This window comes from Anomaloglossus baeobatrachus, chromosome 6, assembly GCF_048569485.1.
Source record: "Anomaloglossus baeobatrachus isolate aAnoBae1 chromosome 6, aAnoBae1.hap1, whole genome shotgun sequence".
Taxonomy (NCBI): domain Eukaryota; kingdom Metazoa; phylum Chordata; class Amphibia; order Anura; family Aromobatidae; genus Anomaloglossus; species Anomaloglossus baeobatrachus.
In genome coordinates this window covers 354,979,928-354,999,920 of record NC_134358.1, presented here as the reverse complement: position 1 = coordinate 354,999,920, position 19,993 = coordinate 354,979,928, and the positions used below count along the sequence as shown (strand labels likewise).

The window sequence follows — 19,993 nt, the reverse complement described above, 5'->3', positions numbered from 1 at the left end:
AACTTTCTATGAGAGCTGCTCGTAGGATTACTATAGAGGCAAATCACAACCTCTGTTTGACTGCAAAAGACCTTCAGAAAGATTTTGCAGACTCTGGAGTTGTGGTACATTGTTTTACTGTTCAGAGACACCTGCAAAAATATGTACTTCAAGGAAGAGTCATCAGAAGACAACCTCACCATAAAATCAGCATCAGAAGTATTCAAAAGAACATCTAAACAAGCCTGGTGAAGTTTGGGAATAAGTCCTGTGGACCGATGAGGTTAAAATAGAACTGTTTGGCCACTATGATCAAAGGTATGTGTGGAGAAAAAAGGGGCACAAAATTTAAAAACATATCGCCAAACATTAAGCATGGGGCTAGATAAGTCATTCATTGGGGTTGTGTTGCAGCAAATGGCACGGTGAACATTTCACAAGTAGTGGGAAAAATGGATTCAATGAAATTTCAACAAATTCTTGATGTAACCATAACACCATCTGTAAAAAAGCTGAAGTTGAAAACAGGATGGTTTTTACAAAAGGATAATGATCCTAAACACATGTCAAAATCCACAATAGACTACTTCAAAAGGCTCAAGTTAAAGGATTTAAAAAGGCCTTCACAGTCCCCTGATCTGAGCATCATTGAAAATCTGTGGTTAGACCTCAAAAGAGCAGTGCATGGAAGATAAACCAGGAATTTAACAGAACTGGAATGTCGCGGGCGGGGGCGCAAACCACGTCAGGGGGGCTACTCGAGGTGCTCAGATCTGGGATCGTGGCTACGGCTCAAGTGGTGACCGGATCCGGGGCTCGTGCAGCGGCCCGCTGCCCACAACAACGATAAAAAGGAGAATATTTACAGGGGAAAAGTTTGTCAGTGACGCCACCCGTGGGTCGCGGTGATGGCTGGTGGCACCGCCGCTGCCTTGGTATTGGAAGCCCAGGTTTGATGGAGCAGGGCAGCAAGATGGTATCCCCTCCACGGGTAGGGGAGCTGTTGTTCCGGGGCCAGGTTGCACTGGGAAGGGAAATGCTGTGGAGCGCGTTCTGCAGGGTTGGATCGGATGATCGTGGTGTACTCACAGTTCCAGAGAAATCCACACAGAGTCCAATGGTAAACCAAATTGCCATTGACCGGTAACCTTTGGTGGGTGTATTTGGGTCCCAGACCCTGGTACAGCAAATAGCGGTCCCTTCTTCCTGCACTTAAAGTTTGTGTTCTTTGTTTGACTACTCCGCTTGGAATGGGGAAGTCCACTCCTGGTGATTCTATGTGTTGGGAGCTGTGGCCCGCAAGATCTGACCCTTGGGATTTCTGTAGGCGGTTGCGGACGCCCTATCTCCCGCGTTGGGCTTCCGTCTCGCTCTCTGTGCATACTGGTGGAACAAGGCCTGAAACCTTGTCCCCGGCTGGCTAATTGACAAGGGGCTTGAAGCTGTCCTCGCCCTGGGGTCCAGGCACCCCGACTGTGCACGGCCTCCAGACTGGATTCCCGCTGTCGGCACCGGCGGGCTACAACCCTGCCCCGGTCCACTTAAGGTCTCCCACGACCAGATCTCCGTTGCCTGTGGTCCTGTTTGCTGTCTGCCACCTAGTCAGTAGTCCGGTAGTCCAGGGGTCCCAACCCCTGACTCCGCTGTCTCTCCACACCTCTCACTTCTATTCTCCTTGACTGTTAACTTGGACTTTCTTGTTCCCTCCCCTGACACTTCAGAACCCCTAGGTGGGCGTTCCTATCTGCCTGGTCCAGCCCACTGGTGTGTCCCTATTGTCATGAGGGGTGACTAGGCTTTGCTGGCTGGTGTTGTGTACCATGGATGTGGGTTGGTGTTGGTATGCCAAAGAGTATGGAGTCCTGCACCTGGTAGATTTGTGCAGCCTCTGTGACAACCTGGGTTTGCCAGGGCGTCACAGGAACAGCTTTCCAAGGAAGAATGGATAAAAATCCCTCAAACAAAAATGAAGAGTGAAGAATATTATCTGGACCTTTTTTGCGCTGCCCTTCTGGTATAAGGAAGATGAGTCCACGATCATGAGAGTTATCAGCTGTGGTTTATTTCTTCGCGTTTTACAGCCTACACTGGCTTCTTCATCAGGAAAAGGGCACAAACCACCTTTTGATTGTGGCCTTTTCCTGCTGAAGAAACATGTGTGGGCTTTGAAACGCGTAGAATAAACCATAGCTGATAACTCTCATGATCGTGGACTCAGCTTCCTTATACCAGAAGGGCAGCACAAAAAAGGTCCAGATAATATTCATCATTTTCATCTCTCTCGCCTTTGGATCTGCAGCAGTCCTATATTATATGTGCATCACTATTCCAACCAGGTGAGCACACCTATTATTTCTCCTCTTCTTCATATCACCGGATAAGACCCTATGTGCTCTTTTTTTCCCCAGCACATCCTCTTGATTTAAACAAGAATCGAAAGACTCTTGGCTGGCCACATGCCAAATGTACTAGGTACTAAACATGCATCTGCCAAATTTCCTTTTTTGTTAATTTAAAAGTGTAAAACATGAAAACAAATTTAGTTTTATTTCCCTGATGAAGACTTTCATGCTGAAACATGTTTAGGGACGGACGCCAGAAGGAGGAGTTGCCACTTGGTAATTTACAATTTGATCTTGTTGATCTTGCTTATTGATATACCTCTATATATTACTTTATATCCCTTTGCTGATTGTACCTTATCATGATTCTGCCTGCTCTAATCCTATTGGAGTTTTTGATGTACACATGTGCTTTATGATTATGACTGTTAACCTCTGGTAGTATGGAGCAGTGCTATTTATAGTTTAGTACAGTCATACTCTCATTCATTCATCTCCCCCCCGCTATTTTTGTTGGTGCCTCTTAGTCAATTTGTTTATACCTTGTTTTTAATCTATTCTAATAATAAAATTAACATTTTAATCAGCTATTTGCATTGTCTTTTTGGTGATTTCATAGGTACTAAACATGCAGGATGCTAAAACCTTTGCACCTGCCAAATTTCCTTTTTTGTTAATTTAAAAGTGTAAAACATGAAAACAAATTTAGTTTTATGCCAAAAACACAAAGGAAATGTGTCACCTTTAACTTTTATGCCTTTTTAGAGACAATTTCTTCAATTTGCTTAATGGTTCCCAATAACAGTAATTTTGATTTTGGGTGCTCAAACTTTTGCATGCCACTGTAAACATACAGAGATATATATGCACTGACAAGCAAAAGGGTAACAATATTTTGGACTTTCAGGCTTCATAACTCACCATCCACTACAGCTTTGAAAGTGAGACTACCATCATTTTATAGACAATCATCTTGGCTATCTCATACATAAATTTGTCTGTCTAGCATATGTCACTGACAAGCATTGTTACTGCATTGCTTCTAAAACTCTAAATTTTAATTTTTATTATTTTCCATCTTTAAGTTTCAACACTGCTTGAATCCTTCTGGGCATGCCCTCAATCAAATTGAAGCATGTTGACTTGAAATCTGATCTCAGGTGTCTTCTAAACATTCCTAGTATTGGTGAATACTGGTAAACTCATTTGGGTATGTATATAGCTTTTTTTTTTTCAACTCTACTCAAAAGTGTTTGATTGGGCTGAGAACTGGGGACTACTGGGGCCAATAGAGCACCTCTACTTCAGTGTTATTGAATTATTTATTCGGCAATTTTGATGTATTTTGGGTCTGGTCCTGCTGGAACACTACATTGCCCTTTTCATACCCATAGTACTTGAGTTTACGATGTAACTCGTCTTGTACGATACTCATACAGCTCAACATTGAGACCACCATCAATCCTAATCAATTATCCAACGCCTTTGGCTGTGAATCAACCCCATGTCCGCTAATGAACATGATTCATGAACCAGGAGGCTCAAAATGAGCAGATGAGGAAACATCGTAGGTGCAGAGATCTGCTCATCCTGAACCTCCTGGTTCATGATTCATGTTCATTAGCGGATATGGGGTTGATTCACAGACTTTTTTTTCCAGTGAAAGCTCTTTTGACCGCATGTTGTGAGATCAACAGATTTAAAATGCAAATGCCACTCCTGGAATCAGCTCAAGCACTTTTACCCTCTTAATTGATGATGAATAAATGAAGGAATATACCATTAAAGCGCCTTTGAGTTAATTGTCCAATTAACTTTGGTCCATTGAAAAATAGTCAGTTACATATTAAAGATCTGTAATTCCTAAACCCTTCCTCCAATTAGTTTCTAAATACTTTCACATTAAAACTGAAGGTCTGCACTATAAGCCTATATTGATTATATAACTATCTTGAAAATGGTAAACAGCTTAAAAGGCCAACATTTGTGTCACTGTCCAAATATTTCACAACCTGTGTGGTTTTCCTCTGTGATGTAAGAATTGAAGCTAGCTCCAGTAAGTATAGTACTGAGAGGGTTACTATGGCTGACAAGGGCCAGGTTTGCAAGCAGTTAAAGAGATGGGTGAAACTGGCTGCTTAAAAAAAAAAATCCCCCCGGAGTATGGTATGGTAAGTAAAATTGAGACCAGTTGTCTCATTCAGGGTCTCTGTGTGGAGGTGTGCAGATCTCCAGTGTGTTTTTCCTTGCTAAGGAATGAGAGCTAGACATTAAACTGAGTAGGCAAACCTGCATTGTTTTATGGACTATTTACTTTAATATTTGACTGTTTTAGGTTTGGTCATCCTAAATGGTTTATAATTTCTAAATAAATCAGCTCGAACATTTTACTGAACCCCAACCCTATGCCTACCTCAAAATGCAACAGAGCGAGCCATATTTCTACATTTTATACTAGTGCATCTCAATAAATGAGAATATCATCAACAAGTTAATTTATTTCAGTAATTCGATACAAAAAGGGAAACACATATATTATATAGAGTCATTACACACAGAGGGATCCATTTCAGGTCTTTATTTCTGTTAATGTTGATGATTATGGCTTACAGCCAATGAAAACCCAAAAGTTATTAGCTCAGAAAATTAGAATATTATATAAGACCAACTTAAAAAATTATTTTAAACTCAGAAATGTTGGCCTACAGAAAGGTATGTACAGTAAATGCCTCAATACTTCATTGGGGCTCCTTTTGCATGAATTACTGCATCAGTGCAGCGTCGCATGAAGGCGATCAGCCTGTGACACTGTTGAGGTGTTATGGAAGCCCAGGTTGCTTTGATAGCAGCCTTCAGCTCGTCTGCATTGTTGGGTCTGGTGTCTCTCATCTTCCTCTTGACAATACCCTATAGATTCTCTATGGGGTTTAGGTCAGGCGAGTTTGCTGTCCAATCAAGCACAGTGATATTGTGGTTATTAAACCAGTTATTGGTACTTTTGGCAGTGTGGAAAGGTACCAGATCCTGCTGGAAAATGAAATTTCTATCTCCAAAAAGCTTGTTGACAGAGGGAAGCATGAATAGCTTTAAAATTTCCTGATGGCTGCACTGACTATGGTCTTGATAAAACACAGTGGACTACATCAGTAGATGATATGGCTCCCCAAACCATCACTGATTGTGGAAACTTTACACTAGACCTCAAGCAGCTTGGATTGTGGCCTCTCCACTCTTCCTCCAGACTCTGGGACTTTGATTTACAAATGAAATGCAAAATCTACTTTCATCTGAAAACATCTTGGACCACTGATCAACAGTCCAGTTAATTTTCTTCTTGGCCCAGGTAAGACACTTCTGGCGATGTCTATTATCATGAGTAGCTTGAAACAAGGAATGCGACAGTTGTAGCCCATGTCCTGGATACTGTAAAAACTATAAACTTCGGCACTCATGTAGAAAAAATGAAAAAAGAAGAAAATTCTTGAGATTTTTATTTTGATGAAAAACAAAGTAAGTCCCGTTAAACCAACATTTCAGCCCAAGCATGACCCTTTGTCAAGGTAGCTGGAACCTGTGTGTCATAGAAAAAAATTCTATATTTTAACATATATAAATCAACACCACAAATAAACTGTGTACATACCGTGTTTTTCCAAAAATAAGCCCTCCCCCAAAAATAAGCCCTAGCATGGATTTTCGGCATTTTCGGAGCAAGGCTTAAATATAAGCCCTCCCCTGAAAATAAGCCCTAGTCGTGGATTAACAATGAAGTGTCCGTGCAGCTAAAAAGGTTACAGATACTGCAGGACACTTGATTATACACAGCAGGCACCCCTCAATCACACTCACCCGACGTTGAGCGGCAGGACCTGTAGCTGTCGCACACCCGCACACATCAGATCTCACACACACACACACACACAATCAGATCTCACACACACACACACCAGATCTCACACACAAACATCGGATCGCACACACAATCAGATCGCACACATAATCCCTTTCCCTTTCCCAAGGACTGGTGACAGGCTAGGGTTGGACCCAATGGATGGCCAACTAGGGGTGGAACCGATCCAGTTCACTAGAGGACAACCGGGGGGAGGGATCAGAAAATCAAAGTGGAAGTGAGAGGAGAAGGACTTAACGATACTGACGGGAGAGCGTAGCAGTGATCTGTCAGGCTCAGGCGTGTGGTTGCCAAAGGAGTACAGTGAAGTACTCTCGGAACCATAGCACCGACGGGGTGCAGAGCCCTAGGTCAGGAAAATGTTCCAGGCAGACCTGATAAAATCTGCACGTGAGGGGACCATCCAGGACCTCACCGAACCTAAGTGTTCGGGGCACAGTAACAACGGGAGAACCTGGGAATGAGACAGAGATCTGGCCCAACAGGGTTCAAATTACCTACCGTACGGACTAAGACTGAGAGACAACCAGGAGGGGACCCTCAGACGCTCCAAGCCACGGGGACCCACCAACCAGAGACAGGTGTAGGGGAAAAAAGCCATCAGGTCACCATACCGGCACTGGAACTAAGGAGACCAGTGGTGAGGACCAGCCTTCATCAGGTTGCCAGCCATAGGAACGCTGTGAGTAAAGAAATCAGTTACACTGCAATCCCTTGTGTGGCCTATCTTCTTTCTGCGCCCAACACCATCATTTATTCCCTGGGTCCTGGCCCTACTTGCGAAGGACCCAACATCCAGGCTGCCATTGACATCAGCCCCAGCAGCGAGAAACTGTGCAGCGGCGGCTCCATCTCCATAGCCACAACCCACAAATGGCATCACGACAAAATCTTTTTTATTATTCTCTTGTACATAACCCCTTTGAAGCGACCCCCAGAGTCATGGATCCGGGCAACGGCCACCCAATAAACTGTCCCAGTAGATAAACTGCCCAGGACGGAGTACCCCAAAGCCCTGGGATGCGTCACTATATTCACTAATCAAGTTTCTTCTTCTCTTCAGGCACCTTAATGGCACCTACAAAAGACAGTCCTGGTCTTGATACTCTTATTGATGTCCCTTCTCATTTCCCTGCATTCTTCCAGCACTTGTTTTCTATTAATTCACTATTCCTGCAAAGCGTATTTCACTGCGGATGCGCAGACTTCCCCAGAAATGCGGTCACACTGTACACGCGCCAGCGTGCGTTCCACTTTGGGTCCCTGCATTCCACTGAACAGGAAGTACAGGAGACTCCCTCACCACGCCGAGCCTTTATAAAAAAAACGGAGGAAGCCAAAACACCTGCAGTGGTTCCACTTGAATCACCACTGCAGGTATGTTTTATCCTCAGCCATCACCTTGCACTATACTTTTTCACTCTATCCAACCCTCGTTTTATCAGAGCCTCCTCCCAGTATTGCAGTTTCTGCCCCTTATTCCAGACACATAGCCATCACACACTCCTCTGTCTTCACCTGAGTCACCATTGCAGGTATGGTATCCTTTTGGTCATTACTCTGGATGTAATAACCCTTTATTAAACTACTATTGTTTCCAATGTTTACTCTTGGCGCTCCAGCTCCTGCTCCCCAATCCAGGCCCCTATAGGACTGACTGATACTGTAACACATGACGTCTCCTTTCCCTTCTTGATCACTATAGCAGGTACGTTGTTCTTGCATTCTGTACAATGCCTCCTTTTACTCCTGACTCACTAGATTCTTGTTTTTTGCAGAGAGTACTTTGGTGATTTCTTCTCCATTTATATACCCCCGACTATCTGCCTTTCTCTATTTCTTGGGAAGTTTAACCCTTGTGACCACTGTTTGTACAATTTTTCAATTAGTATCTGGGCCTTTCTTTTGCAATACAGGTATATTCTCACAACAGTATATTTGCTCTTACATTATCTGTGTTCATCTACATATCATGACAAGTACTGCCCTACGAATCATATACCGATAGTAGTATATGCTTGTTCCCCCATAAGGGTAAATATTTACTTTGCAACTACACGGCCATATCAGGTATGTTAGTTACTATGCTCTTGATATATTTTTATGTTTCGGACATCTTTACATCTACATTTAAGGATTACTCACTTGGCACATTTGAGTGCAGATTTCCCAACTTAATTGTATTGAGGACATGTTTCCTCATTCTCACGCCAACATATATTGGTACATCGTTGTACATTGTTGCACATTGACATATTTTCTGGCGAGATTCTTTATTTTGTCAATTATCATGTATGAATATGTATGTTTTAGATTTTTCTTTCTTTTTCAAAATGTCTTAGGCGGGCTTTGCACACTACGACATCGCAGGCCGATGCTGCGATGCCGAGTGCGATAGTGCCCGCCCCCGTCGCAGCAGCGATATGTGGTGATAGCTGGCGTAGCGAAAGTTATCGCTACGCCAGCTTCACACACACACTCACCTGCCGTGCGACGTCCCTGTGGCCGGCGACCCGCCTCCTTGTTAAGGGGGCGGGTCGTGCGGCGTCACTGCGACGTCACACGGCAGGCGGCCAATCAGAGCGGAGGGGCGGAGATGAGCAGGATGTAAACATCCTGCCCACCTCCTTCCTTCCGCATATCCTACGGAAGCCGCAGTGAGGCCGGTAGGAGACGTTCCTCGCTCCTGCGACTTCACACACAGCGATGTGTGCTGCCGCAGGAGCGAGGAACAACATCGGACCGTCGCGTCAGCGTAATCATGGATTACGCCGACGCTGCACCGATGATACGATTACGACGCTTTTGCGCTCGTTAATCGTATCATCCAGCCTTTACACACTGCGATGTCGCATGCGATGCCGGAAGTGCGTCATTTTCAATTTGACCCCACCGACATCGCACCTGCGATGTCGCAGTGTGCAAAGTGCCCCTTAGATGTACTGCTGCCCTATTGTGGTTTATCCAAAAATTACATGTACATTTATTCATATGATTTCCTTTTTTCCCCCAGGCAGGCTTTTGTCCGCCACAAGTGACATACGTGTGAAACCATACTTTCTTATTTGCTCTGATGGGTATGCGACGTTATAACTCTCCTGTGATGAATCAATTTTTCTTTGTAAATAATTTATGTGAATTGCTACATATGTCTTGTACCATTCCTATGTACCCACTTTATTTGTAGTGTTGATTTATGTATGTTAAAATATTTATTTTTTTCTATGACACACAGGTCCCAACTACCTTGACAAAGGTCCATGCCTGGGCTGAAATGTTGGTTTAATGGGACTTACTTTGTTTTCAATCACAATAAAAATCTCAAGAATTTTCGCATTTTTTCTACATGAGTGCTGAAGTTTATAGTTTTTACAATTGATTATATTTACTTCAGAGCACCAATTTTTTTATCACAGTCGAGCCATGGTTATCCTCTTTAGTCAAGTCCTGGATACGTCTGTGTGTGGTGGATCTTGAAACACTGACTCCAGCAGTCCACCCCTTGTGAATCTCCTCCAAATTTTTGAATGGCCTTTTCTTAACAATCCTATCATGGCTGTGGTTATCCTGGTTGCTTGTGCACCTCTTTTAACCACACTTTTTCCTTCCACTCAACTGTCCATTAATATGCATGGATACAGCACTCTGAACAGCCAGCTTGTTTAGCAATAACCTTTTGTGGCTTACCCTCCTTGTGGAGTGTGTCAATGACTGCCTTCTGGACATCTGTCGAGTCAGCAGTCTTCTTCATGATTGTGTAGCCTACTGAACCAGACTAATGGACCATTTTAAATGCTTAGGAAGCCTTTGCAGGTGCTTGTGGTAATTCTAATTTTCTGAGAAAATGACTTTTGGGTTTTCATTGGCTGGAAGCCATAATCATCAACATTAACAGAAATAAACACTTGAAATAGATCACTCTGTTTGTAAGGACTCTATATAATATATGGGTGAGGAAAGGAAAGGATCCGGCACAACCTCTTCTTATTGTAAAAACATCAAAATTTTTATTTGAAATATTAAAAATATACCATCCGTGAAAACCGAAAGAGATGTTAATCCATGGGAGCTTTACGCGTTTCGGACTTAAGCATAAAACCAAGAAAGAGTCCTTAATCATAAGTGTCCCATGTATACCCCAAAGCTACTAAAATAGACTGATTCGTTAGATGGACACAAAGGAGGGGCAGGCTGTTCATGATTACGTGCACCTACAGGTGAGTGCTGCACAGCATACAACAATACAAACAGCAGTACAACTGAACAAAATAGATGATATACTATGTTACAAAAAATCTGTCTAAATATATACACCCATCACTGGGAGAGCTAACCCGACAAATGGTAGTAACAATGGATGGAAATAAATATAAGGAATAAAAAATAAAACACATATGTGCATGCATACATGTATATAAGAACAAGTTGAATCTGAATTGCAAACATGTAAAGTCCAAAATCTATCTGAAAAATATATAAAGTGGGTCTCCCAATAAAAGGAAGAAATACCAGACGTATACAAAAATACAAACAAATATACATATATATCCGACCAGGTAGGCACATATACAAATATATAACGTTTGAACAGCCTGTTCAGATTGCAACATCTATATGACCATAAGCTACCTAGTCTCAGGATCAATTTGGCTTCCGATAACAGGAGAGTCCGGAACCAGTCCCCCCCACGGGGGGGTCTGGGCACAGACTCTACACCTATAATTATCAAGGATGAAAAATTATGTTGCATTGGTTAAAAAACGTTCTTTATCTGGTTTGACCAGACATTACATCGAATGTCACTAAGTAGATTTTTCATCCTTGATAATTACAGGTGTAGAGTCTGTCCCCAGACCCCTCCGTGGGGGGGACTGGTTCCAGGCTCTCCTGTTATCGGAAGCCAAATGGATCCTGAGACTAGATTCAAGATATCCTGGCGGTTTTAATTACTGCTTTGACTTGCGTTATATTTTTTAAGGGAGAATCTGGGATATTATAATATACTAGAAGGTGGCCCGATTCTAACACATCGGGTATTCTAGAATTTATTGTGTAGTTACTGTATGAATTTTGTGATGTTGTGTGTAGTTACCAAGTGGTTGTGTAGTGCGCTGTAAATGTTCTGGGTGTTGTCTGGGTGGGGGTGTGTGAGAGCGGTGTTGTTTGTGTGTTGCGTTGTTTGTAGAGCGCTGTGTGTCTGCAGCGTTGTGTGTGTGTGTGTGTGTGGTGCTGTGTGTTGCGTTGTGTGTGTTGTGTTGTTTGTGGAGCGCTGTGTGTCTGCAGCATTGTGTGTGTGTGGTGCTGTATGTGTTGCACGGTTTGTGTGGGTGTGTGTGTGTTTTGGGGGGGAGGTATGTTTTGTGCAGTGTGTGTGTATGTGTGTTGGAGGAGTAGTCCTGGAGGGAGAGGAGTATAATAGGAGGATTATTCCTGGGGGGGAGAATAATAATAGGAGGAGTAGTCCTGGGGGGAGGGGGGGAAGAATAATAGGAGGAATAGTCCTGGGGGGGGAGAAGAATAATAGGAGGAGTAGTCCTGGGGGGGAGAAGAATAATAGGAGGAGTAGTCCTGGGGGGGGGGAAGAAAAATAGGAGGAGTAGTCCTGGGGGAGGAGAAGAATAATAGGAGGAGTAGTCCTGGGGGGAGAGGAGGATAATAGGAGGAGTAGTCCTGTGGGGAGAGCAGGATAATAGGAGGAGTAGTCCTGGGGAGAAAGGAGGATAATAGGAAGAGTAGTCCTGGGGAGAAAGGAGGATAATAGGAGGAGTAGTCCTGGGGTGAGAGAAGTATAATAGGAGGTGTAGTCCTGGGGTGAGAGGAGGAAAATAGGAGGAGTAGTCCTGGAGGTGAGGAGTATAATAGGAGGAGTAGTCCTGGGGGGAGAGGAGGATAATAGGAAGAGTAGTCCTGGGGGTGAGGAGTCTAATAGGAGGAGTAGTCCTGGGGGGAGAGGAGTCTAATAGGAGGAGTATTCCTGGGGGGAGAGGAGGATAATAGGAGTAGTCCTGGGGGTGAGCAGTCTAATAGGAGGAGTAGTCCTGGGCGGAGAGGAGTCTAATAGGAGGAGTATTCCTGGGGGGGGGAGAGAATAATAATAGGAGGAGTAGTCCTGGGGGGAAGAATAAAAGGAGGAGTAGTCCTGGGGGGTCCTGGGGGAGAGGAGGATAATAGGAGGAGTAGTCCTGGGGGTGAGGAGTATAGTAGGAGGAGTAGTCCTGGGGGGAGAGGAGGATAATAGGAGGAGTAGTCCTGGGGGTGAGGAGTCTAATAGGAGGAGTAGTCCTGGGGGGAGAGGAGTCTAATAGGAGGAGTATTCCTGGGGGGAGAGGAGGATAATAGGAGGAGTAGTCCTGGGGGGTGAGGAGTCTAATAGGAGGAGTATTCCTGGGGGGGGGGAGAAGAATAATAGGAGGAGTAGTCCTGTGGGGAGAGCAGGAAAATAGGAGGAGTAGTCCTAGGGAGAAAGGAGGATAATAGGAGGAATAATCCTGGAGAGAGAGGAGGATAATAGGAGGATTAGTCCTGGCGAGAGAGAAGTATAATAGGAGTAGTCCTGGGGGGAGAGAGGAGTATAATAGGAGGAGTATAATAAGAGGAGTAGTCCTGGGGTGAGAGGAGTATAATAGGAGGAGTAGTCCTGGGGGGAGAGGAGTATAATAGGAGGAGTTGTCCTGGAGGTGAGGAGTATAATAGGAGGAGTAGTCCTGGGGGGAGAGGAGGAAAATAGGAGGAGTAGTCCTGGGGGTGAGGAGTATAGTAGGAGGAGTAGTCCTGGAGGTGAGGAGTATAATAGGAGGAGTAGTCCTGTGGGGAGAGGAGGATAATAGGAGGAATAGTCCTGGGGGGAGAGGAGGATAATAGGAGGAGTAGTCCTGGGGGTGAGGAGTATAGTAGGAGGAGTAGTCCTGGAGGTGAGGAGTATAATAGGAGGAGTAGTCCTGTGGGGAGAGGAGGATAATAGGAGGAATAGTCCTGGGGGGAGAGGAGGATAATAGGAGGAGTAGTCCTGGAGGTGAGGAGTATAATAGGAGGAATAGTCCTGGGTGGAGAGGAGGATAATAAGAGTAGTAGTCCTGGAGGTGAGGAGTATAATAGGAGGAATAGTTCTGGGGGGAGAGGAGGATAATAGGAGGAGTAGTCCTGGGGGGAGAGGAGTCTAATAGGAGGAGTATTCCTGGGGGGAGAGGAGGATAATAGGAGGAGTAGTCCTGGGGGTGAGGAGTCTAATAGGAGGAGTAGTCCTGGGGGGAGAGGAGTCTAATAGGAGGAGTATTCCTGGGGGGGAGAATAATAATAGGAGGAGTAGTCCTGTGGGGAGAGCAGGAAAATAGGAGGAGTAGTCCTAGGGAGAAAAGAGGATAATAGTCCTGGAGAGAGAGGAGGATAATAGGAGGATTAGTCCTGGCGAGAGAGGAGTATAATAGGAGTAGTCCTGGGGGGAGAGAGGAGTATAATAGGAGGAGTATAATAAGAGGAGTAGTCCTGGGGTGAGAGGAGTATAATAGGAGGAGTAGTCCTGGGGGGAGAGGAGGATAATAGGAGGAGTAGTCCTGGGGGTGAGGAGTATAGTAGGAGGAGTAGTCCTGGGGGGAGAGGAGGATAATAGGAGGAGTAGTCCTGGGGGTGAGGAGTCTAATAGGAGGAGTAGTCCTGGGGGGAGAGGAGTCTAATAGGAGGAGTATTCCTGGGGGGAGAGGAGGATAATAGGAGGAGTAGTCCTGGGGGGAGAGGAGTCTAATAGGAGGAGTATTCCTGGGGGGGGGGAGAATAATAGGAGGAGTAGTCCTGTGGGGAGAGCAGGAAAATAGGAGAAGTAGTCCTAGGGAGAAAGGAGGATAATAGGAGGAAAAGTCCTGGAGAGAGAGGAGGATAATAGGAGGATTAGTCCTGGCGAGAGAGGAGTATAATAGGAGTAGTCCTGGGGGGAGAGAGGAGTATAATAGGAGGAGTATAATAAGAGGAGTAGTCCTGGGGTGAGAGGAGTATAATAGGAGGAGTAGTCCTGGGGGGAGAGGAGTATAATAGGAGGAGTTGTCCTAGAGGTGAGGAGTATAATAGGAGGAGTAGTCCTGGGGGGAGAGGAGGATAATAGGAGGAGTAGTCCTGGAGGTGAGGAGTATAATAGGAGGAGTAGTCCTGTGGGGAGAGGAGGATAATAGGAGGAATAGTCCTGGGGGTGAGGAGTATAGTAAGAGGAATAGTCCTGGAGGTGAGGAGTATAATAGGAGGAGTAGTCCTGTGGGGAGAGCAGGATAATAGGAGGAGGAGTCCTGGGGGGAGAGGAGGATAATAGGAGGAATAGTCCTGGGGGGAGAGGAGGATAATAGGAGGAGTAGTCCTGGAGGTGAGGAGTATAATAGGAGGAATAGTCCTGGGTGGAGAGGAGGATAATAGGAGGAGTAGTCCTGGAAGTGAGGAGTATAATAGGAGGAATAGTCCTGGGGGGAGAGGAGGATAATAGGAGGCGTAGTCCTGGAGATGAGGAGTATAATAGGAGGAATGGTCCTGGGTGGAGAGGAGGATAATAGTGTGAAGCCCCGCAAGTGTTGTGTCGGTGCATTACCTTCAGGGACTCCACTCGGCTGGATCCTGTCACAGGTAGGAAATCTTCTATCTAGGATTGTCGTGACGCCACTCTCAGAATTGCGGTCAGTGGGGACCGCCACTGCAGATTAAGGGATGCCTGGGGCTGATGGTGGGTGCAGTCAGTTGTAATAGCCTCCTGAGAGTGAGGCAAGCCCCAGGGCCCTGTGTAGGTGTGTAGAACCACAAGGCGCAGAATAACTCAACACAAGCAGAATGTCTTTCAGGGGTTTTACTCACTGAAGATGGCAGGGTGAGTAACCCGGGCGTAGCTGGGATGAACCAGGCTGGAACCAGGTATCCTTCAGGCTGCCTGATGAGGGTGACTACCGACTCGCCTTCCTTAGCCCTTCTGTGGTTTGTGGTAACCCCGACTTTTAGTCCCTATGGGGGTCACCCAGGGAAGTAGCTGCTCCCCTCGTTTGTTTGCCGTTTGCTTGTCGCCTGGACCAGATCACTCCAGCTGCTTGCCTCCTGTGAACTATGGGCCCTAACTGTGGCTACGTGGCTGCGGCTTTTGGGGTGTTGTGGCGTGGGCTTTAAGGGCCCCACACCGGCAGGTTTAGCAAGGAAAGGTGGATCTATCCCCGCACCGGGATCTGCCGCCCGTTTGGGCCTGGTACTCCCTGACAGTCTCCGTACTTTCCACTACGCGGCTCTCTCTCCAGCTGTGTGTGGTGTTCGGGCAGCACTACCAGGTGACCGTTCTCCCCCGTCGGTAGTCACTGCGCGGACGCTGTTAGACTGCAACAGCCCCAGGGGTCTGCTCCTGACGTCTGCTCTCCCTGGACTGCTGCACTAAACTGGCTCACTTGAGGGACCTGCACTGCTGCTCCTGTCTGAGCTCCACTTCCATGCTCCTCACTCCTCCACACTCTGCTTCAGACTCCTCTCTCCTCCTCCTCTTTTCCCTTTGTGCCTGCCTACGCCACCTAGCAACCAGGCTCTCTACCACACCCCTTGAGTGGAGATGGAGGCTTCGCCCCCTCCACTCCTCAAGTGGAGGTGAAGGCTTTGCCCCCTCCTGGGATCCCCCGGGGTCCTCTCAAAGGTACATGTGTGAGACCTGATCACTATGCGCCTGTGTAGTCACACCTCGGTCAGCCTTCTTGATTACCTGTATTGTACTGTCCCCAGCATGGGTGCAGTACTCAGTGGTGCCTGACCAGGTCAGGGGCGCCACATTCCCCCTTAGTTATCACCAGCACGTCCTCGGGCTGCAAGACAACATTTTAAAATGCATAAAACAGTAAAACATGGTAAAACTTTTAAAACCACTAGGTACCATACATCACCACCCTCCACCCACAAGTCCGTTAACCCACCCAAAACCCTCTCACGTTGGCCGCGCCTTCAGCCACTTCTGGCAGGATGTAGAGGCGGCTTTCATGGGCTGGTGGTTTCAGGGTATACCTGGCCTGGTGGAGCCGCGCCTTCAGCCTCTTCTGGCAGGATGTAGAGGCGGCCTCCACAGTTGGTGCTGACCAGGTACCCTCTTTGTGGTGGAGAGCCAGGCCCCATAAACAGGCGTGCTCTCTGGTTGCAGGCGAGCCAAGGCCCCATAAACGGACGTGCTCCCTGGTTGCAGGTGAGCCAAGCCCCTAAACAGGCTGGCTCTGGTGGTGGTACCTTTGGGGTAACTATTTACACTGCGAGAGTTTGTGGCTATAGCCAGTTCATAGCCTTAAGGTTTATGGGTTTCTCACATTAGTTCATGTGGGCACATGCTTAAACTTATAAACGTTGCAAACTGGTCAAAACTGTAACTTGCTGTACTTCTTTCTTTACTTTACATAGATTCCTCCTCACCAGGGCTTGGGCCTGTAGGGCTGCGGCACCTGTTGCTTTCTTCATCTCTGTCTTTTCTTTCTTCTTCTGTATCTGTTTCTTTTTCTGTGTCTGTTGAGACAGCAGGTTCACTGTAGGGATTACGGGGACATGGGGTAACATCCAGTGCATACCATCCTCTTTCTCCTTGATGCATTGTGAATTCCACTGTATCTCCCATCTGTAAGTTCCTTCCTGGATGTCCTCTAGGCAAATGGGCTCTAACATCCCTTCTATTCACAAATATGCCTTCTTTCATGCCAGGTGCAACTATGAAACCATATCCTGATTTCAAGCTGAAGTCTTCTACTACACCCCGACAAAGTGGGCCTCTGACCTGGGATTTGGCCCTTCTCAGGAACCGTTTCTCTTCCAGGTCTCTGGCCATGACTTCGTCTTTCTGCTCTGGAGACTGCGGTGCAGGGGAAAACTTTGTTCTGCTACGGCGCCGTGTCCTACGGGCTGGATTCTGCTGGGTTGCTGCTTCACTGCTTGCAGGCTCCCAGGTGAGGTTTCTGGACAACTCTTCCTCTTCATCCCAGCGGGAGTATGGCAACATCTCTGGCTCTGGGCATGGATCCACTGCTGATGGCTCCGGGGTCAGCTCCTCAGCTTCCTGGCCTCCTCTCCCCCTTAGTTCTTCTGAGCACTCCTGTTGTGGCAGCGCTGGGGATGGGTGTTCATCAGCAGGCCCGGGCGGGGGACTCTTTGGCGTGGTTGCTGCAGAAGTCGCCTTGGGGGTGTGCGGAGGGAGCAGATACCGGTCCACCATCTCCTGTGGGAACTGGGCCTCTAGGTCAGCCTTCAGCTTCCAGTATGCGGGGTCCTCTCCTATCAGGGACTTCCTAACAGGGACTTCCTTAGACTGGGGAGCGGTGTCTGCTCTGGCCTTGCAGGCCGGGGTAAACAATGGTACATTCTTGTCTTGGCGGGCCGCGCCTGACATGGCGGCGGCCTGGTCTTGGCGGGCCGCGCCCTGCATGGCGGCGGCCTGGTCTTGGCGGGCCGCGCCCTGCATGGCGGCGGCCTGGTCTTGGCGGGCCGCGCCCTGCATGGCGGCGACCTGGATCAGCGTTGCTGTCGCAGTCTCACTCCGGGTCGCAGCTGGAGTCTTAGCGGGCATCGCTACTGTGGCCGGTTCTTGGCGGGCCGGGCAGGGCACCGCTGCGGCGGCCTGAATTGGCGTCGCAGCTGCGATGGGATCTGTGCAGGCTGGGCCGGGCGTCGCTGCAGCGATCGGAGCTTGGCGGGCCGCACCTGGCGTGGCTGCGGCCTGGTTCAGCACCTCGCCTGCGGCGTGGATGAGCGTCGCCGCTGCGGTGGGGTCTTTACGGGCCGGGCCTAGCATGGCGGCGGCCTGGGTCAGCGTCACACCTGCGGCATGGATGAGGGTCGCGGTGGCAGCCGGATCTTTGCGGGCCGGGCAGGGCATCGCTGCGGCGGCCTGGGCTTGGCGGGCCGCACCTGGCGTGGCTGCGGCCTGGTTCAGCGTCGCCGCGCCGGGCGCCTCTTCAGGGACCGCGGGCGTGGCAGCAGGGATCGGGGCACTCGCGCTGCAGGGGCAACACTGGACTCACCCATCGGTGGTATCATCGGGGTCTGAGTCGTCGCCGTCCGGTCTGGCACTCGTCGCGTGGCTCTCCCCTCGTAGGCCTGAACCGCTGCAGCCATCTCCAGAAGCTCCATGCGTTCCTCTCTGATCTGCTCTACGACCCGGGTTTCCAGTCGGTCGCAGAACTGGGCAAGCTCCCGATACCACCAGGCAGCGGAGCCTGGTTCTGGGTTTCTGCGTTCAGACGCCATTTCCTCTGCGCCTTCTTCTGCACGATTTCCCAGCAGCGGACTCGTCGCTGCCTCCAGTAGCAGGCTCTTCAGTTTCTGCTCTGCCTCTTCCAGCAGCAGGCTTCTGGCTCCCTTTCTGTCCCGACGTCTCTGAACGCCTCCGCTCTCTTCACTTGCGAGGTCAGGACTCTGCAGGGGATCTCTGGGTAGCCACACCTCTTCGTGGGCGGTAATTTCTCCCAGCGCGGGCTGCTGTTGTTTTTCAGCGCGCTTTTCATGGTGGCAATATGGCGGCGCTTCCAATTTTCCAAGCGGACCGCCCAGGCACATGGTCACCTGTCTGAACAGGGCTAGTCCTTATCCTGTTCGTGACGCCAGATGTGAAGCCCCGCAAGTGTTGTGTCGGTGCATTACCTTCAGGGACTCCACTCGGCTGGATCCTGTCACAGGTAGGAAATCTTCTATCTAGGATTGTCGTGACGCCACTCTCAGAATTGCGGTCAGTGGGGACCGCCACTGCAGATTAAGGGATGCCTGGGGCTGATGGTGGGTGCAGTCAGTTGTAATAGCCTCCTGAGAGTGAGGCAAGCCCCAGGGCCCTGTGTAGGTGTGTAGAACCACAAGGCGCAGAATAACTCAACACAAGCAGAATGTCTTTCAGGGGTTTTACTCACTGAAGATGGCAGGGTGAGTAACCCGGGCGTAGCTGGGATGAACCAGGCTGGAACCAGGTATCCTTCAGGCTGCCTGATGAGGGTGACTACCGACTCGCCTTCCTTAGCCCTTCTGTGGTTTGTGGTAACCCCGACTTTTAGTCCCTATGGGGGTCACCCAGGGAAGTAGCTGCTCCCCTCGTTTGTTTGCCGTTTGCTTGTCGCCTGGACCAGATCACTCCAGCTGCTTGCCTCCTGTGAACTATGGGCCCTAACTGTGGCTACGTGGCTGCGGCTTTTGGGGTGTTGTGGCGTGGGCTTTAAGGGCCCCACACCGGCAGGTTTAGCAAGGAAAGGTGGATCTATCCCCGCACCGGGATCTGCCGCCCGTTTGGGCCTGGTACTCCCTGACAGTCTCCGTACTTTCCACTACGCGGCTCTCTCTCCAGCTGTGTGTGGTGTTCGGGCAGCACTACCAGGTGACCGTTCTCCCCCGTCGGTAGTCACTGCGCGGACGCTGTTAGACTGCAACAGCCCCAGGGGTCTGCTCCTGACGTCTGCTCTCCCTGGACTGCTGCACTAAACTGGCTCACTTGAGGGACCTGCACTGCTGCTCCTGTCTGAGCTCCACTTCCATGCTCCTCACTCCTCCACACTCTGCTTCAGACTCCTCTCTCCTCCTACTCTTTTCCCTTTGTGCCTGCCTACGCCACCTAGCAACCAGGCTCTCTACCACACCCCTTGAGTGGAGATGGAGGCTTCGCCCCCTCCACTCCTCAAGTGGAGGTGAAGGCTTTGCCCCCTCCTGGGATCCCCAGGGGTCCTCTCAAAGGTACATGTGTGAGACCTGATCACTATGCGCCTGTGTAGTCACACCTCGGTCAGCCTTCTGGATTACCTGTATTGTACTGTCCCCA

At 48.4% G+C, this 19,993-nt stretch overlaps 1 protein-coding gene across 2 annotated transcripts in view; it reads right to left on the bottom strand.

The window, feature by feature from the left end:
• Positions 1 to 19,993, bottom strand: part of SLC12A7 (solute carrier family 12 member 7) — a 1,179,416-nt gene that overhangs the window by 451,091 nt on the left and 708,332 nt on the right. The window lies entirely within an intron of this gene.